Raw genomic sequence first — 24,166 nt, forward strand, 5'->3', positions numbered from 1 at the left:
CTGCTTCTTGAACCATTGCAGTCCATAGGTGAGGCATGCGGGTAGATAAACCCACAGTTCTATTGTGGTGTTTTTCAAGGATTTTGACCCAACAGTGAAGGGACAATGATATAGTTCCAAATGAGGATGGTATATGGCTTGGAGGGGAACTTGCACCTGTTACCTTTGCTTTTCTGACTGATCGATGTTGCAGGTTTGGAAGCTACTATTAAAGGAGTCTGCTGAGTTGCTGCAGTACATGTTGAATATTGTACATAGTGTTCTGTGTGTCGGTGGTGGAGGGTGAATGTTGAAGGTGGTGTGATGGTTAAATAGGCTGTTTTGTCACTTCTTGAGTGTTGTTGGAGTGCACCCATTCAGATAAGTGGATATTCTGTCAAATCCTCAACTTGTACCTTATAGATGATAGATAGGATTTTGGAAAAAGAGGAGGTGAGTAACATGTTGCAAGATTCCTAGCCTCTAAACTGCTTTTGGAGCCACAGTATATTTACATGGCTGGTGCAGTTCAAGTTCTGATCAATGATAACCCCAAGGTTGTTGACAGTGAAGGATTCTGCAAAGGTAATACAAATGAAAATCATAGGGTGATGGCTAGAATTTCTTTTGCTGGAGATGGCATCATCTGGCAATTGTATATAATGATTGTTACTTCTTACTTGCTAGCCAAAGCCTGAATGTTATCCAGGTCTTGCTGCATATGGCCAAAGATAACTTCATTATCTGAGGAATTGCAAAAAGTGCTGAGCATTGTACAATCATCAACAAACATCCCCACTTATAATCTCATGATAGTCATTCATAAAGGAGCTGAACAACTGTGACATGATTCTGAGGTACACCTGCAGTGATGTGCTAAGACTTAGATGCTTAACTTACAATCACAAACATCTTCCTTAATGTAGGTATGGTCCTAGTCAGTGGAGAGTTTTCCATCAATGCACATTGATGCCAGTTTTACTCAAGCTCCTTGATGCTATATTTGGTCAAATGCTGCCTTGATGTCAGTCTGAGCTCATCTTGCATTTTGATTGTATTTAGACCAAGACTGGAATGAGATGAGGACCTGAGTGGCCCTCGTGAAACTCAAATGAGCGGTGATATTGCTGAAAAACTGGCACTTGCCAATGACTCCATTCATGGGTGGTTTAAATAAGAAATGTGGCAGTGAGATTTCTGGGATTAAACTTAACAATTTGAATAAAAAGTATGTTCTTTTAAAATGCGCAAGGCATTTAAGGATGCCATGCTTTTTTCTACAAATGAGATATAATATAGCAGATAAAATGAATTAATTACTTGCTCTCAAAGATAATGTCACATCACTCAAGCTTGTTTGCTTTTAACCTGGTTTGTTGATATTTCTACTTTGATAGCATGCTGTAAGTCTGCTGGTGAAGGACCTGAGTAAAAGAATGTAACCTTTCCTTCTCTCCTTCCCCACATAATCAGATTTGTAAGTTCCCAGCTTTAAGGAACTGTGCCAAGACTGGTTATTGCAGTCCATGGTTGATCTCTGCTATCCCCATGTTTGATCTCTGCTATCCCCATATTTGAAGTAGTTCTACATTGGCAGGAAACCACAAGAAATAGAACCAGTGAGAAAGTTTTTTTGTGATCTGATACAAACTATTATTCACATTATAAAGATTTAGTTTGCTAAATCACAATGTATTACTGTTTGAATCACCTTATCTTTTTACATCAGCAGTCTACCTCCTGGTACATCATTAGAAATGTCATTTTATGTTTTATAATTTAAAAATGATGACTTCTTCCTCATGTAATATGAGAATATACATGAGAAAGGTCTATTACATTCTAATTGGACGATCTGAAATCTACAGTTGAAAAATATCACCTAATACCATTCAGCAGGTACAATATGTAAATGTAATCATTTAGTTTAAAATTAACAATATACCACAAAGATGGTCAGCAGTTTAAGGTCTCCTCTGGTAATCTGATCAAATTATGTCAAGCCATGGGGATTACAACATTTCTCAATATAATGAAGGGAATGTTAGACAGGTGAACAATTCCAAATAAAATTATAAGTTGCTTACTTAGTTTTCCATACACAGAGAAACCTTGATAATCTGACATTCGATTATCTGAACATCGGATTATCCGGCAAGATCGTAAAGTCCTTAAACTTGGCTAAACTATGTTATCCGGCATTCGATTATCCGGAATTCGATTAACTGAACAAATTATTCCCCGCCCGTGCCCTTTGGATAATCAAGGTTCCTCTGTACTACAGAATTGGAATATTGAGGACCTACATAAACTGCACAATATGGACTGCAGTGCTTCAAGAATGTAGCTCACCAGGCCCATTGGAGGTGCATAATGAATACTACTTGGCTTGTGATACCCACATTCCATTAATGAATTAAAAATGCATAATTTTCAAAAAAATAAAAAAAATCCTGTGATAGAATAATAAAATATCTGCACATAATCCAGTAAGAATATTTTTGCTAAAGTTAAAATCCCACGATAATTTTCACAAATCCTGGTATAAAAAGGATTATTGCGAACTCCAAAGTGTAAATATTTGTCAAAGACTCAGCTTCCTGTCTTTTTATGAACTGCATCATGTGATGTTGGCTTCTCACTAGTTACAGCACAAAATTAGCATGACTATTGCAATAAATTTGCAACTTAAATGACTTGTCTTACCCACTACACTTAAAAACAAAACGGTGGTTTCTCACAAAATATATTCCATTATAGCTAGAGAATTTACCTTTAATTTGCAAAGGCCCCTTTGTAATAAATAATGAAACTCTGGACAGATTAATTGCAGTATCATGGTGATAGAATATGATTGGAATCTCATAATTAGATTTGTTTCACATGCTGTCAGTCTGTATATTCCACGCTTCACTTCACAAGGAGAGGCGACATTGTTCCTGATAGAAAGGCGTTCTCAGCTAGGATAAGCCAAGCATTGTTGCTCATCACCAGAGCAACAGAGAAGTAAAGCAAGACAAGCAGGAAGGAGGAGTAAAAAAAGTGTGGTGAGCCTTGGCACTTGTTCTGTTTCCACTTCAATTGTTAGAAAGATGGTAATTAAAAAGTAAAAATGCAGCAGTTACATAGTACCATGCCCTACTGCCAATAAGGCGAGCAACTCAGCTTATCGCACCATTTTACAGGCTGTGAGCATTTTCAAAGCCCAGCTGTTGCTCCATAATAGCCTTTCTTCAAGCACAATGAATTAAAGAACTGCTTTACACTTTCTGCCTTTGCAGTCATTCATAGAATCCCAACAGTGCAGAAAGAGATCATTCGGCCCATTGAGTCCACACCAACCCTCTGAAGAGCATCCCACCCAGACCCCCACCTTAACCCCATAATCCCACATTTACCATGGCTTACCCACCTAGCCTGCGCATCCCTGGATACTGAACAATTTAGATGGCAATCCATCTAATCTGCACATCTTTAGACCGTGGGAGGAAACCGGAACACCTGGAGGAAACCCATGGAGACACAGGGCAAACATGCAAACTCACACAGACACAGGGTTGAATCACACCAGGGTCCCTGGTGCTGTGAGGCAGCAGTGCTAACCTCTGAACCACTGTGTGGCCCCATTTTAAGTCTAACTTCCTACAGCCTTGTAAATTCACCTACAGAAAGGGAAAAGAAAGCATGATTTAATACAATATTGGCTTTCTGAATTGTAGTTAGCTGAGAAATGTGACCATGCGTTGCACTTAGCAAATCTGGACTGCTCTTTTTCAAAATGAAACATGTAGACTGTAGTTTGATGGGGACATTTTAATACCTGTCCTGTGTTCTCTTTGTGGTGGATAGGAGCTGGCAGGGAATGCGTAAGGATGAGTAGGGGAGGTGGCTTGTCAATAATTTGACTTAGAGGGTATGAGGGGTGCTAGAAGTTAGGGGGTGTGGTGACAGGTGTTGGCATGTATGGTAGAGTGAGGTGGGGGGGGGGGGACGTCTGAGGGCCTAATATTCAACAAAACAACTGGGACAAAATTTCCAGACAACCAAAATGAATCTTTTAAATAGCCGATCTTGATACTCAGTCATCTCTGTGGCTACCTTGAACCTGTGTTGAGGGACAGTGGCCTGACTGCATCCCACACCAACCCCATGCACACAGCAAAGTTCTGTTATTTAGGGAAATTTCTGCCATGATGTCGTGGCACGCCTGAGAGATTTTCCAACTTGAACAATCCAACCCAGGATCAAAAAACTAGACTGCAACTGTTTGCCATAAGGTTAGAAGTGGGGATATTTACTGGTGATTGCTCAACGTTCAGAATTATTACAACTCATCAGATACTGAGGCAGCCTGTGACCAAATCCAGGAAGATCTTTGCAACATCCAGGCTTGGACTGAGAAGTGGTAACATTCACACTATAGTAGTACCAGGCAATGACAATCCCCAGGAAGACAGAGTCTAACCATCACCCCTTGATGATCAATAGCATTATCATTGCTCTCCCACTGTTACTATCAACCAGAAACCGAAGTGGACGAGCCATATAAATACTTCATCCATAAAAGCAGTCACAGACCAGGAATTCTGAGATGAGTAATTCACCTTCTGTTTCCATAAACCTTGTAAACCACCTACACAGCATAGGTTAGGAGTGCAACAGAATACTCTCCACTTGCTTACAGTTCCAACAGCACTCAAGACGTTTGGGAGAATCCAAGATAAAATAGCCCACTTGATTGGCACCTCCCTCACTACCTTTAACATTCACTCTCTTCACCACCAATGCACAGATGCTACCAGATGCATTGCAGTAAGGCTCCTCCAATCAATCCCATGAGCTTTACCACCAAGAAAGTGTATGGAAACACCACACATCATCCTGACCTGGAATTTTGTCATTATTTTTTCATTGTCACTGAGTCAATATTCTAGAGCTTCCACATAGCTCTATAGGTTTCCCTGTTCTCTAAAGAATACAGCAGTTCTAGAAGATAGTTCACTACCATCTTGGATGATGAGCAATAATGCAGGCTTAGCCATGAACAAATAAACAAAAATATGAACCAAAAGTATGTTGTTACCCTGAGTACATTTATGTTTAAGATAAAATGACAAAGAACGGGAGATAATTCCATTGCTCTGGAACAGCATACTACATTACATGTTTTATAAAACTTTGCTGCTTAAACAAAACCTTAAATCACCAATAGCATTCCTCAGAAGAGTGATATTGTTAAATAATTCTTCACGATTATTTTTATCCTACAATTTGATCTGTTCCTGACAAGGATAATTCGTGAAAAATGCTGTCAAAGAAAATGGAAATCATGCACAATGAAACTCCAAAAGGTAGCTTTTAGTTGTAACAGACAAATGAACAGCTCACTGATGGGTCAACAACCCTGTCTATTCAAATTCCCAGAGTATCTCCAAGAAAAGTAGGAGCAAATTACTACAGATGCTGGAATATGTACTAAAAGCAAATTGTGAACCATTTCATCCCTTTCTTTTAGCTTCTTATCATGCCCTCTCTTCTCTCCACCCATCTCCGTGTCAGTCCTTTCAAGTCTGGCAAGAAACACACCATTGTTCTGCCATTCTCACATTCCAATCACTTAATCTGAACTATCAACATCTTTCTCTCCCAGCATCCTACACGCACTCCCCCGAACTCTCCAAACTATAGAATAAATGCTGCCCCCTCCACACTTCACTTCAGCTCTGATGAAGAGTCATCTAGACTGGAAACATTAGCTTGCTCTCTCTCTCTCTCTATGGATGCTGTCTGACCCACTGTGATCTCCAGCATTTGTTGTTTTCAGTATCTCTAAGAAATGCTGCACTGATTGGGAGATCTGGGGACCTATGGTGAGGAAGAATACATAGCTCGCCTATTGAGAATTAACCTTATGGCTTCCCAAACTATTAGTTTCTTTTAAAGCATTTTATTAAATTATTGAAGTGGAAAAAAAAGGACTTGAAAAACAACAAATGCATATATAAGAAATGAAAACAGTACTGACGAAACTCAAGTATGTTTGATAGCATCTGTGGCAGAGTCGATGTTTTGAGTCCAATAGGACTCTTCTTTGAAACTGAAGAATTCAAATCTCCAGCATTCAGTACGTTGTTTTTATTTTAAGTTATGAGACGAGCACACTTTGTTCATTGCCTTCTCTTTTGTCACTGTCAACAGTTGATTAGTGTACTTCTTCCAATAGAATCCATAATATTACATACTGAGGCAGGGACATTCATTACTCTATTATGGTCTCTTCAAGAGAATAATACCGTTGTGAAGATTTATGAAAGTAGCAATTCTGTTAGATTATTATGAACAGTTCGACTGACTTCCACCTCATGGTAATGCTGATTTGTAATATTCTTTTGAACAAAATTATTTTTACACAATTGTGAAATAAGGCAAATTAAACCAGGCCAGTGGTCTGTTACAGGAAGTCAATAATTTAAGGTTCTCCTTTTTAAATGACAATCAAATGTTCTATCAAATGCAATATGATCTTATTTTGTAACATGGAAATACTGGCTTGTACTGTTGAATTATGGTCCTTTTATAGCCAGTAATGGCTGGTTTCAGGAATTCCTATCTAAAGATCTTCACGCATTATCAAAATGGATGTGTTTTGTGCAGTAATGGGTTTATTGTCAAATTAGACTGTAATTTAGAGTGACTGATGTGTGAACTGAACTGCTGATTAGCTAAGTGGGACCTTGATGTGCAAAAACTGCACATTGTGAAAATCTAATAGCTCTAATATTTCCTTCCAATGTCATTGATGTTAACACAAAAGAGAAACAGAACTTCCTTTCACTTTCATAATTCAACTTTGTATTCTACAGCATAAATGTGCTCTGGGGATATGGTCAGTTGGTTTGCATTAAGTGTATTTAACATGGTTAGAACTGTACCACGTTGGATTGGGCTTTAGTTACATGATGAATATGACTTCCTGCAGCTCATAATAGTTAATCTGCTGTGCTTCACAATTGATTCATAATTATATTTTTCTGGAACTCAGCTGAAGAAACTATCCTGTTTTATGATTTCAGCAGCATTAGTAACAAGGGTATTTAAGTATTTTGCACACTTCAGAAATGTGCAGGTTATGTTTGGTTTTACAGCACTCAATCTTGGTTTATATCCAGCATAATGAAAGGTAAAACTAACATGAAGAACTAGTAGAAAATCAACCATTTGATAATGTTTAATACTGAAGATATTTGATTTTTTTGATTAAACTCAACCAGCATACAGCCCATGTTATTTACAGTAGTTATTGAAAAGACTAGCACAATGCAAGCCTCAATCCTCAGGTGGATTCTTAATTTTAGCATTTATATCCATGCCATTCTTGCTGTAGTCCCAGACTCTTCTATTACCACATCAGCAAAACAAATGATAAGAAAGTTGCATTTAATACTGATTAGGTATCATCTAATTAAAAAGTCAAATCAGCCAGAGAACAGACAAGAACGAAGGGCAGAAATGTGCCAAACCTGCTGCATTTTATGTTGCAGGGGGAGTTAGGACATTATCCCATCTAGAAAAATAAATGAATATTATTAGAAGTAGGCAAGATTAAAGGAAAATTATGGTGTCTGCTTTGTAATTTTCAATTCATAGTGGAACTTAAATAATCAAAAAATATTATCTCAACATAACCAAGTCAATAGCAAAATACTGAATCTCAAATCAAGTTCAATTTGTGTTCCTTAATTTATTGCACCATTACATTGAGTTTTCCAGTTGGAAAGCAAAATATTTGTTTTTGTTTGTTAACTCTGAAACATTTCCAAAAGACTTGCATTTATATACTGTGGTGGCTTTCTTGTTTTAGGACATCCAAAGTCCTTGCCACTAATGAAGCATTGTTCATTTAATTATGTAGGAAATGTCATATTTCAAAATTCTGTGTTCCCAGTATAGAAATGTCTGGTGTGGTAATGTCAAGCAAAACCAGCATAATTTAGAAAAGTGTAATACCAGATTGGTTCCTGTAACAATGATGGGGGAAGGGCTACCCTATATTTGAAACATTACAATTCTTCTCTGCACTTGTCACATGGGTAAATTAACTCAGCAGTTGCAATCTTGTTTCTCAAGTCAGAAGGTCATGGGATCAAGCCCTCTTTTAGAAATGAGGCAAATGATTTGGACTGTCACTTCAATGCATTATAGAGGTACTGCACAACTGGACTGTCTTTCAGGTAAGATATCAAAGAAAGGCTCTGTACACCTATTCTGGTTGTACTATTTGAAGAAAGCAAGAAGTTCTCTGTGACCTGAGCAATTTCCTTTCCTTCACCCAGATGTCACTAAAGCAGATTGTCATTATTACGTTCAATAGACTCTTACTGTCTTGCAAATTTGCCAACATGATAATAATCACCATTTCAAAAATAATTAATTGTTTTTAAAAGCTTTATGCAACATGATATCGTGAGAAGTATAAGATTTGTCCTTAATTCCCATGTAAAGCAGTCATAACAGAAATTTAATTTTTTTTAGTGGAAAGTTGCCAGATCAGTAACTGCACTACTATTAAAAGTACTGTTATTAGTTCAGGTCTGTTCTTTGGGCTTTTTTTTATTTCAGTTGAGTCAGTTGCTTTTGCAAACAGAATTACCATTATGAAAGCTAATTCATACTCCTTTATATCTATTTGTACTTTAATAGGACCTGGGGGTCCACTTGGTGAACTGAGATTAGTACCTGTGGCCTTTGTCAATACATGCCTTCAATATTCCTGAAAAAGGTCCAAGTTAATAATAGATATGGAGACGCTGCTCATATTATTTTGATCCATAGTAAAGTGTACATGCAGCATCATAGTTAAAATCAGATTTGCTCAGATTTCAATAGATCCAGCTTATTCCTGTGCATCGACATGAAAATAATGAAAATATTATGCTTCCTTTCATTTATGGGCTATATTTCTTGAATTAAATATTAAGGCATTTTAAAAATTTGACACTTTTCCTAGCCTTTATTGCCTGTTATTTCTTTATCATAACAGTAAAATAAATTACTCTTGGCATAAAAATGGGAAAAAATTGCAGATGCTGTAAATCAGAAAGAAAAACAAGTTGTTGGAAAAGCTCAGCAGGCTTAGCAGCATCTGTGGAGAGAAATAAGAGTTAACGTTTTGGGTCTAGTGAGCCTTCCTGCTTTCTGAGGAAGTGTCACTCAACCTGAAACGTTAACTCTGATTTCTCTCCACAAATGCTGCCAGACCTGCTGAGCTTTTACAGCAATTTCTGTTTTTGGTTCTATATTTGATATGTTTAATTGTCTGCTCTTTTCCTGATTTTTCACAATCAGAAGGAAATCCAAAACATTCCTACATGATGGATGTGAGATATTCACATACAAGTTAGACAATTAGCATCTTGGATCTGCTTCTTTTTATTACAGTTATCAGTCATACAGATAAATGCTCTGAGCTAAGTCTTCATTTGGGACATATACCATTTTAAAGGCTTATGGAAGTATCAATAATACTATGTACACCTGTTGAGCCAAGCTTTTGAAACTCAGCCAAGCATTCACAACAGAGAAGATTATCATTTTCAATACTAAACTTTAACACAGCACAGCACAGTATAGCACAGCATTAAATTTTCACACTTCCTGATGTTTGTGAAATCACTGTGAGGTTCACTGTCTGTAGTGGTATCATATACTTAAATTTTACCCAAGCTTTTTTTTTTGGCAATTCCCATCCCCCAGGAGTGAGAACGAAAACAGACTGATGTAAAAAAAAATACACTTCTGGAAGATTATTACAGAATATTAGCATAAGACATCGGAAATCAAAATTGCGCCTGTGTGAAGAATATGGGCTAGATTTTATTGCTGTATGCCTGATGCATTTTTGGCAGAAGTGGAGAGGGGATGGGACAAATAGATCTGTAATGTGACTAGCCCATCACCTGCCCACAGATTCCCAACCCAGTCCCAATTAAACAGTAGATGGCTATTGATTTTGGTGTCACTGACTTCTTTTACAACAAATGGACAATCAAGCTTGTTAACAAGTCTATGATTGAAATTACTCAAAAAGCAGAATACTGCTGATGCTGGAAATCTGAAATGAAACAGTTGGAAAACCTCGGCAAATTAGGCTGCATCAACAGAGAGAGAAACAGAGTTAAATGTTATGCGGTGCAGACCACAATATGCATTTGGGCAAGGAATGTCGTAGGCTTTTCTTTTTAACACAGCTGGTTAAATGGGCCAAATGAGGGTGGGGGGGAGGGGGGGTCGTCTGCAGACTGTGCATTAGGTTCATACAACTCCCCCCTCCCAAAAAAAAAAGAGTTGCCCTGGCTTTGATATTTCCTGCCTAGCCCCCAAAACGCAGCATCCATGTTTCCTGTCGCCATTCCCCCCTCCCCAAAAACTATCCTGAGCCTCCCTGATTCCAGAACACCTAAAGATGCCCATGACTTGCATGCACCTGGAATCTATCCTATTTCAATGCAGTCTGCAATACTTAAAGTCCCAGCCACACCCATTAATTTCTTCTGGAGTTTCTTGGATAGCTAGGACTGTTAATTAACCAAGTCTATTGACAGTTCACCAGGGCAAGACATACTCCCACTGAGGAGCAGGAATCGGATCAGCACCTGCCATTATGGCTGTGGAGGGGTCTTGCTTAAAATTTGGTGCTAACATCTTAGCTGGCGCCCTGCTCCAATTCAGTAAAAATCAGTCCCCCATGTATGGATCTTCATTTGCAATGTCACTGCATGCACGATGATACCCTATTCACATTTCTGTACTTGACCTCATTTACTGCTTTGCCCCTTCTAACTGTGCTATAGTTTGCAGACAATTTTTCCATTTCAGGAACCAAGCTTACTGCTTAATCTTTCTCTTGCTGAATCAGTAGAATATTAACTAAGACAGTGTAAATACAGGCAACTAGTTAACTGATACTGATTGTGATTTCTTGCGAGTATATCCAAACAACTGTGGCTATTGCAAGATAACGATCATTGTATGGTGCTAATGATTAAAGGATGCAAAAAAGATTTGTTGAGTATTATTAGTTTATCAATAATGCGAAGACTTTTAGAAGACCTTTATTTTTGCAGAATATTTGCATCTGCAGGATTGACTACTAAACTCGATAAACAGGTTAGCGTATTCGCAGAAATGATTCGAGCTAAAACTTGGAAAAACTCCTAATCTTTCCAAATGATTGATAATTTTTGATCTATAGATTCAACCAGACAGCACAATGTGGTTTAGTGTAGGAAACTAATAAACATAGTTTGTTGGATTAGTTAGTGGAGGACTGTGTTATGACATAACACTACAGGAGTGTCAAGTAGGAGCCAGTGGGTTCTTTTGTCATTTTTATTATATTTTAAATCTGAGTGACAGTTTAATCTTCATTGAGACTGCATGGTCTACTTATGTTCAGAGTTCCTGCTCCTGGATTGGGAAGGATATTAGTAACAGCTAGTTTCCGAATTGAGTGAATAATAATCTCCACAAGGCCAGATGGAGGTTGCATCCAGACTGGGACCTCAGTGCCTGACTCATTCTTCACAGGTAAATGACCAACCCAGATTCATTGTGGAGGTCATGCTAGGCATACATAAAGATAAATTATCAACCTGTTGATACTATACCACAGACTGCTAAAAAATGAAGGCAGTATCATATAGACCAAGCAATGCAATCACACAAATGACAAATTATGTCAAAACACTGCCACATCTAGTTGTAAATATTGGTGGACCATTAAGCAATGAAAAGGAGGTGACAAGTTCTCCTTTTAACCTTACCTTCTGTTTTCTTGCAAGATAATAAGTGAAACCTTTAGCATATTTCTTTGTCCAAATATGTTACTTTACCTGCTGACTATTTTGAGCATTGTCTGTTGTTATATAAAATTGTATAGATATGCTGTTCGAACAAAAAGCAGTGCATTGCTGCCTTGTCAATTCACTCACAATCATCTGCAACCTGATGGAAACAGTGTCTTCAAGCAGCATTTACTGATCTCACCAACCCCTCGGCTCACAGCCTCATTCCTGATGAAGGGCTTTTGTCGACTCTCCTGCTCCTCGAATGCTGCCTGACCTGATGTGCTTCTTCAGCACCACACTCGACATTCAATTCTCCCAGATCATTCCAAAGTGATTCTTAGCTCTCGGAGGTTTTCTTTGTTTTTTTGCTTCTTCAATTTAAGCAATTTTAAATTCAGAGTTGTCTTCTACGACGAGGTTTTCTTTCCAGAGATCCTAGCTACGTGAATCTCCCAGCCCTTTCTTGAGCTTTCACATTCCTGTGTGGTACAACATACCTAGTGAAAATTTCACAGTGCCTGGAAGATGGTGGAAAATATGATGAGAATGATAACAAGCAGATTCTCAGTGTTGAGAAAATGAAGTCCAATTTTTCCCTTAAGGTTTCAAAGGCTATAAGAGAATCTGCCTTTAAATGGCAATGATTCTATGCAGCTCATTATTATCTAATCTCTCCCTATTTATATGCTGTTTGTGATTATCCTTGGTATGGTGAGGATCTTGACAGTTTGGGCAGATACGTGCAGCTTGCTGATGGCTTTTTCAGATCTTCATGTTGACCATCATCCTCAACAACTTATAGCATGCTCTATGGGCAGCAACTGCCTCCATTCTTTATCCACTGAAGTCAGCTTTGGCAAATAAACGGCCTTACCACATCATCATGGTCAATCTTGGACTGATAACGTACAATGCACTTAAATCTCCAGGTTCATTAATATCTTTTAAGGAAGGAAGTCTGCCACCTTTACCCAGTGTAGCCTACATGTGACTCCTGAACCACAGCAATGACTTTTAACAGCCCTCTGGGCAACGAGGAATGAATAATAAATTCTGGCCAACTAGTAATGCCCACATCCCATAAATGAATAAAAAGCACTTCACTTCAACACTGAATTTTGGAGCTTGTAGATGCCTTAGATTGTAATGATGCGGTCAGGTTGCTCTTTGTGTAGGGCGACATACCCATCTCAGGCATCTGTAAAGTGTGCATCTCAGACGGCACAGCCTGCTTTCATCATATTTACTCTCTTCACAGCTACTTGGAATGAGTATCACTGCTTTGCCTTTTACAACAGACAGAAACCCAGCTTCGCATGGTTGCCAGCACTGAACAGTAAAGAGAATGGTCACGTTGCCATATGGCACCATACTACATTGAAGTCAGAGCTACAGAACATGCCATCTGATTATGCAGCAAGCGCACGGCATGTGCTTCCATCAGGTAGCTATGTCTGAAAGTCTAAACGAAGTAACCCTTAGTCAAGTCAAAAGGGACAATGCTTAGTCCAGGGTCACCAGCTTCAGTTAAGAGCATCGTTTGATCTCAGTTCAGAGGTTAGCAACGATCAGAATTACTGCTGTTATGACGGAGATGGAAACCATTCAGCCTACTACATTTGCACCAGCTCTCCAAATAAGCATAATTTCTCTGATTCAGTTCTGCAGGTCATGTCCAACTGGAATTTACGGGCATCTGTGTCAGAGTGTTGGGAAGACATCAGTACAAGGGGCAGTGGGACATTTCTTCCTGCAGTGGGACAAAGGCAGAGATTGAATATGTTGGAAGTGAATATAACTGCATGTCTTTCTTTAACCGTCCTTAGATTTTCACAGATGATTCATCCTCTCATAAAAGGTTTCTTTCAAAAGAATGTAAGGCAATTATTGGTTTGGAAAACTGATATATGAAGGATTGCTAACACATTTTGTTGTTTTTGTGGAAAAGTTTTTTACCAGAATGTTCTTTACAGCACTCCCACTAGGCAACAAAATTCTGATGAACTGTTGGTTTTCTACCAAATCATTTCCCTCGGTCATTAATCTACATTCACATCAATATTCAGTCTTGAACTCAGAGACTGTACCAGGAATTCACATTCTCAACTCTATCAAACAACATTGAAACTGGTTGCACAGTTATACGACTAGTCTCAAAGACTGTAATTAGCAGAATTTGTAACTCACTGTATCAGAAACAAAACTTGAGATAGTTTTCACTCAATTATCAGAGGCTATCAAAATGAATATTTCTGACTCATGATAATAATCTTTTAAGTTTCCATTCACTAGGCACAAAGATTGGTACATCTTTCAAAACTGCGTAGAAATGCATTTTTGAAAGGAGATTCAGAGGTGTAGAATTAGCCAGGGTACTGTTTATCTGGGAGGTAGACCTGAATTCAAGACCCACTTAGTCCATAGGTGTGTAACAACATCTGATCAGAAAGTATCCTTAAGTGGAACGGACTCTGCAAGCCTATGTTGACTTATACTCTGTTAATCTTGTATATTACTAGATGGACAAAGAAATGTAATGAGAACCCTGCAAGTCCCAACATGAAACACATCATTAATTTTTATTGAGAATGTCATGCAGACAGCTAAGCTCCAAGTAGATGGATGCTGTCATGCATACAATATAAATTTGAGATCTGCAATTGAAACTCTAAGATAGTGTGTAAGTTTTACTTAGCTCAAATGGTACAGTTAATTTTACTTGAGAGTACAATGGAGAGGCAATGGCCTAGAAGTATTATCATTAGACTATTAATTCAGAAACTCAAACTAATGTTCTGGGGACCCACATTCAAATCCTGCCACAGCAGATGGTCCAATTTAAATTCAATTAAAATAAATCTGGAATTAAGAATCTTCTGATGACCATTAAGCCATTGTCAGGAAAACCCATATGACTCACTCATATCCTTTGCATATCTGTGGACTGTCAGAGGAACCCAGAGCACCTGGTGGAAACACGCAGGAAATCTCCACTGTCACCCAAGGCTGAAATCAAACCCTGGTTCCTGGTGCTGTGAGGTAACAGTGCTGCTTATGTGATAGACCAGTTAGCTTGATCCTGGTCATTGGTAAAATTTTAGAATCCATTGTTAAGGTTGAGATTGCAAGTACTTGGAAATGCATGATAAAACAGGACTGAGTCATGACGGTTTCATCAAAGGGTCTTTTTCAGGATGGCAGCTGGTGACTAATGAAGTTCCACAGGGTCTGTATTGGGACCATAACTATTTACATACCTTAAAAATCTGGACAAAGGTGACTGAGGGCATTGTTGCTAAGTTTGCAGATGACACAGATAGATGGAGGGACAGGTCGTGTTGAGGAAGCTGGCGGCTGCAGAAGGACTTGGACAGGCTAGGAGGGTGAGCAAAGAAGTTGCAGATGGAATACAAGGTGGGAAAGTGTGTGGTTATGCACTTTTGTGAAAAAAAGGCATAAACTATTTTCTAATGGGGAAAGAAATCATAGGCATAAAAAGAATTAGGAGTCCCAATTCAGGATTCTCTTAATATGCAAGTTCAGTTGCCAGTTGGGTAGGCAAATGCAGTTTTAGCATTCATTTCAAGAGGGCTAGAGTACAAGAGCAGAGATGTACTGCTGAGGCTGTATAAGGCTCTGGTCAGACATGATTTGGATTATTGTAAGCAGTTTGGGCCCCCTAGTTAATGAAGGATGTCCTGGCATTGAAGGGAGTCCAGAGGAGATTTACAAGAATGATCCCAGGGATGAAGACTGTGGAAGGAAACTGGAGCACCTGGAGCAAACCCATGCAGACCACAGGGAGAATGTGCAAACTCCACACAGACAAACACCTGAGGCTGGAATTGAACCTCGGTCACTGGCGCTGTGAGGCAACAGTGCTAACCACTGAGCCAGTGGATGGTTAATCTGTGGTATTCATTGTCACCGAGGGCTGTAGAGTTCAAGTCATTGAGTGCATTTAAGACAGATATAGATGGGTTCTTGATCAGTAAGGGGATCAAGCGTTATGGGGAGAAAGTGGGAGAATAAGGTTGAGAAACATGAACAGACCTGATGGACCTTCTCAAGGGTAATTTGGGATGGGTATTAAATGCTATCCAGCCAGTGAAGCCTACATCCCAGAACTTTTGTTTAAGATTTATATAATTGATTTGAATCTGAATTTAGGGGACATGGTTAGTATGTTTGCAGATGACGTCACAATTAGTGGTACAGTGGACAATGAAGAAGGTTTTCTCAGATTGGGTCAATTGGGTCAATGGGCTGAGGAGTGGCAGATGGAGTTTAATTTGGATAAATGTGTGGTATTGCATTTTGGTAAAACAAACAAAGGCAGGACTTACACAATCAATGATTGGTCCCTGGGTCATGTTGTAGAACAGATAGACCTACGGCTTCAGGTACATAACTCTTTGAAATTGTGTCACATGTAGACAGGGAGCTTAATAAGGCATTTAGCATGCTTGCCTTCATTGTTCAGGCCTTTGTGAATAGGAGGTGAGATATCATATTGAGGTTGTACAGGACGTTGGTAAGGCCTCTTCTGGAATACTGTGTACAGTGGTGATCGCCCTACTATAGGAAGGATATTATTAAATTGGAGATGGTTCAGAAAAGATTTCCCAGAATGTTGCCGGGAATGGAAGATTTGAGATACAAAGATAGGCTGGATAGGCGAGAACTCTTTTGCACTGGAGTGTAGAAGGTCGAGGTTTATAAAATTACGAAGGACATTGATGACATCTGCTGAGAAGATTAGACGGTGTTTTAAATATATAGTTATCCCTAAGTTGGCAAGTTTCAAACATGTACATTTAGATTAAATCTCCAAAGTAGTTACATGGAATATTATCCTTGTGCCAAGCATTATTATTTGAATCTGTCTCCAGAGAGATGCAATTTGGCAGATCTTTGATTCTATCTGCCTTGGGCTGCAAGCAGACAGATTCTCCTTTTTTGAATATGTGCACCACTATGAGAACTAAGACTGACAAGTGAAGGATCAAAAAAACAACACATTATTTATCTTTAAGTGTCATAGCCTTTGTTCTTCAGATTAATTTCTTTTCCTAATACTACATCTAGCACATTCATTGCCTCCAGAATATTCACTTCTAGTTTTCGATGATTTCTCTAGTATTGGATTTTCTGTCATAGGTTGAAAGCATTTTCTGGATTCATGCTATCTAGTTTGAAGAAAGAAATCAGTGGGGAGCAAAGATTACATGTGTATCAGAGGATTTTTGAAATTTCACATGCTGGTTTTCAGATTTTAATTTTGGTACAAATGAGGAACTGCAACCTTGGACCATATTGTGGTATAGATAGAGTAAAGTTATCCATAGATATACTCTTCCTGTTGCAACGAACTGGAGAAAAAGCGAATGAGAAAAATGAAATATTGGACATATAATCTAAGGTACCATATATATCTGAGTAACAGTTGAATTTTTTGACTTTTTAAAGTTAAATTTATAGGATCGACGATTATGTGGACACTACCTTTGAGGGGCTGAAATTCATGCCCGTCAAAATTCTGACCGCATCATGATCAGAAGCCCAATTGATCTAAGTGAACCTGGAGAGGAACACACCAGCCAGTGGGCTGGAAACCAGGAGTGGAGTGGAACAACCGGCAGACTGGAAAGCTGGAGTGGAACGTGACAGCTGGCACACTGTTTCATAAATGTTGATCTGTTATCTGTGAAGAACTAGGGTCGACTTTTACAGAAGATATATGCAAAATTCCAGGTTATTTGGCCAAAAATAGGGGGTCGACTTTTACATGAGATCGATTATTACTCGAGTGTATATGGTAGGTCTTGCAACTGATTACTTGCAATTTATTGAACAGCAAACACTGAATTATTAACTTGACACTATGTCTGTCTATATCCTGTTCCACAGAAGTGATTAATGACATTATCAAATGTGCTTTAAGCTTTAATATTGCCATACTATAACAAGTAAAAAGTAGATATTACATTCATTTCAATATATGTGCATTCAAGTAGGTCACACTGTTTGATGATTTCAGATAATTTTAGATAACAATATAATTAATCACTCGTAATTATATCTAGTGAGTGTCCTGTAATCAAACACGATATTTGCAAGCATGGTACTTCCTTATTTTGTTGGTCAAACAATTTTGCATGACTGCTGTTGCTTAGTCTTTCTGAGATTAGTAAAGCTGTCAAATGAAAGTTGAACCATATGCTTTTTGTTTAGAATGACTGCCTGTTACTTTGCTCAATACTATATATTGCAATCATTGGATTTAGTGATCAGTGTACTTTTGGGTGTAAAATGTTGATTTGGTATTACAACTCATTAATCCTTATTTCCCTCTCTTACATGTTTAATGTTTACAAGGAGCTTTTTGCACTGCTGCGCAAGCTTAGATGGCAGTGCATAGCCAGAAGAATGTTCATGATATTACAAGCAGTAGTCAATGGTAATACTTTAGAACAGTTTTGAGTGTTTGGTGCAGTCAATACCAGTACAGCATAAGACTTTCAAGCTGGAGTTTTCTTTTCTTAGGTGATAAAAGTGGTATCTAAAAGGCTGAGCAAATTAGACACAGGAGCTATTGAACTTTCTCAGTATAAAGACTATAATCAGATATTTAAATTGTGAACATTTTTCTCTATCAAGGCAAGAGTTCAACAGAATATCTTATATTCAACCTGCTTATTCTGTTGTGTGTAAATAGGTGTTGTTTCAGCCTTTTCATACAAGGCCTGGTGCTTCAGGTTTTTGCTAAAGTTGTAAACCATGATCTCTAGAATCAATATGGTGGTTCTCCTCCTACATGAAACAGACATCAGCAAATAATTAAGAAAACATACATTACAGTGTTTTCTCTACATGCAGTAATTCAAACAATTATACAAAATTTTGGTGAACCAAACTATAGAAAGCAAAGATTAGATTAAATGTCTTGCTAAATCCAAAATGGCAGCTGTGTTCACTGACGCAGGCCTTATGTAATCCAAAAAGTACTCGAATCAAGTATATTAAAAGTGATTGAAAAAAAATATCTAGCGAAAGTGTTTTCCACCCCTCATGGCATGAGGCAGTCCTTAAAGTCTTTCAATGTCACTTTTAATGATGATCACCAGGGAATGTTTGAGAATGAAACAAATTGACTTAGCTAATAATTCTTTCTCTCTTTCCCTTTCTCTGGGAAAGTGTCTTTCCCAGTCCAGCTGGTTGAGATCAGGAATTCACAAAATGTCACCACATTGTAAACCAGAGAAGTAGTATACACTTCACTGTTTGCTAGCACAGTACATTAGTCTAGCTTCACAATGCACCACCAAACCACATGTTAGTTATCATGAACGTTTCATTATCAGTTTCTGTCCAGTTTTTTTTTGTGACAATTCTACATTGATTTTCTAAAATTATTTGAATCGTAGTTAGTGAATTTTTTGGTGTGGAATCCACGTTAGTCAGACAGTACTGATGCTCATGAGATGTATATTTATGATGATAACAGCTCAATATAAAGTATAGCAGATTATTTGTCAGACTAAAAGGCTATCTACTTCTATTTCAGCAAATCGATACATTTTACAAAACCTACTTGCCTTAGATTCTGGATGGGTCATTTCTCCTGCATGCACTAAAGTATCCTTTATTTTAGAATTTGGACTTTGAACTAGTGGGCTGTAGGTTTTGCTCTGTGTGTATGAGGAAGTAGAATGTTAACCTACCTGTACTTTTGGAGCTAGGACTTCTTTAAGCCATATGACAGAGGGGGTCCCTGGGGTTATAATTTGTTTGTGTTGGAACAGTTTTACAAGTGAACAGTGTAAACATTGAGAAACATTAGGTTGTTTTCAGTTTAGACATATCAGGCTTTTTTGTATAGGAGAAAGCCCGTAGCTTGGAAAGTATTTCATTTCACATGGATCTCAGTGAAAGTTCTGTGTATGAGAAAGGTTCTCCTGAAGGAAACAAATAGTTTAGAACCTTCAAAAAATGTTTCCTCAGTGTCAGGATTTAATTTGAAAGTTCCAGACCAGAAGTGTTTGGTTATAGCCCAGAGGAGTTATTCAAATATTAGGAAAGCCTAAGCTAAGTTGTGTAACTAATCAAAGAGGTGGCTACTAAACTCTCAAAACTGAAATGGGAAAAAAACAGGTTAGACTTATAAATGTGATGGGCAAGCAAAGTGTCTTTCTTTTTTGAGCAATGTAATAAGATGGTCGTGTAATAGATGGGATTGTTTCTTTACTAAGATATTTTGAAATGTTTCAAATTGTGTTATATATTAACAGCTTGTTTTATTCTATTTTATCTTTTCTTTTGTGTACAAGCTTCTGTTTATTGTTACAAGTAAATCTGCAGCATTGTGCTTGGGTTTCAGTGAAAGATTACTTTTTAAAAAATCTATCAAATCAGAGTTCAATCTGCAATCTGACTTGTCCAGTAAAAAAAATAATCAAGGGATCATAAAACTGACATACAAGACCTTCTTTTATATAGATTAATCAGTGATTACCAGCAATAAATGGGCGGCACGGTTGCTGAATGGGCAGCACGGTGGCTCAGTGGTTAGCACTGCTGCCTCAAAGCGCCAAGGACCCCCCGGGTTCAATTTCCACCTCGGGCCCTTTCTGTGTGGAGTTTGCGTTCTCCTCATGTCTGCGTGGGTTTCTTCCGGGTGCTCCAGTTTCCTCCCACAATCCAAAGATGTGCAGATCAGGTGAATTGGCTGTGCTAAATTGCCCACAATTTTATGTCCATTAGTCATGGGTAAATGTAGGGAAATGGGTCTGAGAGGGTTACTCTTCGGAGGGTCGGTATGTGCTTATTGGGCCAAATGGCCTATGTTCACACTGTAGGGAATCTAATCTAAAAAAAATGTGTTTTTACTGACGGAATAATGAAGCTGGAATTTTGCAGACTTTGTTCCTCATTTTATTAAAAAAAAGCATACTGGCCAGCAGAGGAAACAGGGTCATACTTAAAAGTGAATAAGGACAGTTATGACAGAACGTACTCCTTCAAACCCCAGTATCAACCGTGAACACATCACTTGAAAATTGAATTACATTGACCATAATCGAGAAGAGTATTCCAATGCCTTTACCAGCTTCCGCCAAAATACCTACATCAGCCAAACAATTAGAAGAGCGATAAAGTGACATGGGATATTTTGTCAAAAAATCTTTCCCTCATTACAAAGAAACATACAACTTTCACATTGTCTCACTAAAAAACTTGGCAAAAGGTGAAAATTAGGCATTTACTATGTTGAGATTCATTGGTTCAATTTAGTTGCACAGGAAATATTAAATAAAGTCACTTTATAATAGAGCTTCATAAAAAAAATGTTTCCAAGGACCTGTTAAAAAGAAATATTTTGTAAAGTTATAGATTTTGTTATCTGTGTGCCATTTTATTAATTGTCATAATTTGTTTCTACTGTCTTATTCATGGTAGTGAGAAATCTGTTCTTTTTCAGGCCCCCTGGGTTGCCATACCAATTCTGCATTTGCTCAGAACCATGAATGCATTAAGCTAAGCTACCATTATATATTTTCATATTGTTTTAGCAAGAAACTGATGAAAACCTGTATGACCTGATTAAATAATAAAGATCCATCTGACCACAACAAGGATGAGAGCAAATATTTCATGTAACTGAACGGCATGAAGACATAACCTCACTAGAGTTTATTCTTCAAATAAAAATCAGATTAGGGACAAACCCATTACAGTTAAGCACACTGATGATAATGGTGAGCATAGGTGACTTACATTATAGTAATTATTTTTATTTAAAAAGCTAATTATATCATTATTTACATTAATATGGCTTCATTGACTCTAAGGCACACATCAAACAATTCAGAAATCATCAGTTGGGATTTCTACAACGAATTAATAAAAACTGGTTTTGGTTTATTTTGCCAAAGAAAGTTATACATATTCCTTAAAATAAGAGAATTTGAGGTAACTGACCGTAAAGCCATTGAGTTTCACATTTCAGTTTAAATATCATCTTCACTGGTTCAATGGTACTAATTATCTTTACTATTGATAAGATGCTGCAACTGATTATTTTATGCAGCTAAACTCACAACATCACCTTATCTCTTGATTGGTTTTATGTGCTGCAGTGGTCATAATTAAGACAATGGATTTGTAAATATGAAAGATTTCCCAAATTATATTTTGATTAATTAAAGGCTAAATTGGGCTTCTTGTCTAGCACTTCTCTAAAATTTTTTGTTTGAAATACTGGAGCTCTTATCCTTGATAACTATGAATTCTTACTGCATCCTGCACAATCAAATATGTGCATGTACACAAGTTGTATTTCTAACGCAACCCAAAGAACTCTCTAAAGAGATCATGGGCTTCATCATGTAATGATACAGCGAAGGTTTTCTAGTGAATGTCAGATTATTTAAGATCAATTGCCCGAATGTTGCCATTTTGTAACATTTTTAGAAAAATCAAAGATTTATATATGTACCAAGTACAGGCCTTATGGGTTTGGGTCATTGTGGACCTACCAGAAATCAATATTGAGACTTCGGAATGTACGGGTTGTTAAAACGCAGTTATATGCATGGTTAATTCGAAAAGGTAGCTGAAAATGTGTGGCTGGAAAAGTGCAGCAGGTCAGGCAGCATCCAAGGAGCAGGAGAATCAATGTTTCGGGCATGAGCTCTTCAGGAATGAAGAAGGGCTCATGCCCGAAACGTCGATTCTCCTGCTCCTTGGATGCTGCCTGACCTGCTGCGTTTTTCCAGCAACACATTTTCAGCTCTGATCTCCAGCATCTGCAGTCCTCACTTTCTCCTAATTAGAAAAGGTAGACAGACATACAACTGAAAGTATTTACCAAATAGTCACGTTGTAAATTTTTGAATAACAGTCTCCATAGGGATAAATTAAGATTTTTAACAATCACTATTCATTTCCCTATAGAACAACAGTACACTGGTACTTTATAGAAGTGGAATCAGTGTGTTTATAGAAATAAATTGTGCAAGTGCTTTCTTCACTCAACATTTTTACTCAGCAAGAGACTGTAAAGTGTATAGGTACTGTTAATTTATAAATTATAATTGCATAGGAAGACTGTTACAAAAATCATGATCATACTGATGATTGTAATCCTAATGGAGCAAGGCCATCAATAGCAAATGGCATGGTATTGAAGATCAATGTTGTCTTTCTCATTGTCAAAAGTTTTGATCTATAAACATCAAGATAACACTATAGCGTATGTGACTATATTAATGGGACCCTTTCCCCTCAAGTACTGCAAATAAATGTTACTTGTCCACAAAGCACTTACTCCAGTGAAATTTGGTAAACAGTGAAAAAAGATCATCAAATCTCAATACTTTAGTGTTTAGCTGTTTCCATGAAGTAGGCACAACTACTCAAAAAAAAACCTTCAGTGATGGAAAGATTTGGGGCCAATGGATCTTAAGTCATCTGTTGAGAATGGTATCTGCTAACACTGCTGTATAAGGACATTTTCAATTGCATTAAAATGTGTTTTATAATTACAATTTGTTGATGCTTCTCCCAGGAATATTTACAGGAATGCTTTTGCATATTCTCTCTCTCTCATAGCAGTGGTTAAAGTTACAGCTGCTATCAATCCTATCTCCCAATTATAGATTTTAGTCCCAGATTTTCTTCCTGTTATGTGTTCCTCTTTGGCTTTACAGCAGTATATTGTTGTTCCCGAATTCCTATATGATAATATACTTTCTTATTGCATATTTCCTTTGTCCATTCATATAAAAAGTGGGAAATAAGAACACAGTGTAGCCTCTCATTATTTCTTCTGCCCTCAGCCAATATTCTGAGGGTTGCATTTATTACAAGTGATGGTTGCAAGTTATGTCAGAGAGTGACATGTACCGCCAGCACTTACATCAATCATTCAATGGATGTTTTGTATTTTAAACTTTTAAAACCAGCATTGCCACTCCATTAAAAAAAAGGTTGAATGTGGACAACCTCAGTGTCTTGTTTGACGGTATTTCAAAATCTATTATTGACTGCTTACCTCTTGACTGGTCTCACCCTCATATGTACTAAGTCATGGTTTCTTCAACAGCGTCTTTGCTAATGCCCTCAGCCCCATCTCAAACCAGTTCCAAATATTTCAAAATGTTGCCACCAGAAACTCTTAGGGAATTAAGTTCCATTTTCCCTCCTGTGGCTTACTGCTTTCCCAAGATTCCTTGTCCTTGTTATAAATTCCTTTATGGTTGTACTCTCCAACCTCATCTCTGCAAAGTTTTGATGTGCACTGCTATACAATCTATACATCAGTACTTAATCGCTGGTCT

At 37.8% G+C, this 24,166-nt stretch overlaps 2 protein-coding genes across 6 annotated transcripts in view; one reads left to right on the plus strand and one right to left on the minus strand.

Moving 5' to 3' along the window:
- The window catches only part of immp2l (inner mitochondrial membrane peptidase subunit 2), a 532,661-nt gene that overhangs the window by 248,778 nt on the left and 259,717 nt on the right, over nt 1–24,166 (plus strand). The gene's annotated exons all lie outside the window — the stretch shown is intronic.
- Nucleotides 1–24,166, minus strand: part of LOC122559662 (leucine-rich repeat neuronal protein 3) — a 48,940-nt gene that overhangs the window by 19,531 nt on the left and 5,243 nt on the right. The window contains exon 2 of one of the 4 annotated variants that reach the window (XM_087997228.1): nt 11,970–12,304. The exons of 1 other annotated variant lie outside the window; for it this stretch is intronic. The gene's annotated coding sequence lies outside the window, so the exon portion shown is untranslated. Of the gene's footprint in view, nt 1–11,969; nt 12,305–12,987; nt 13,576–18,517; nt 18,639–24,166 lie in introns of those variants that run through there. 2 more of the 4 variants (XM_043709511.2, XR_015760439.1) reach the window with 2 other exon arrangements.

The sequence above is a fragment of the Chiloscyllium plagiosum genome, unplaced genomic scaffold, assembly GCF_037043375.1.
Source record: "Chiloscyllium plagiosum isolate Xiang-an unplaced genomic scaffold, Cpla_swu_hap1 HiC_scaffold_19, whole genome shotgun sequence".
NCBI lineage: Eukaryota > Metazoa > Chordata > Chondrichthyes > Orectolobiformes > Hemiscylliidae > Chiloscyllium > Chiloscyllium plagiosum.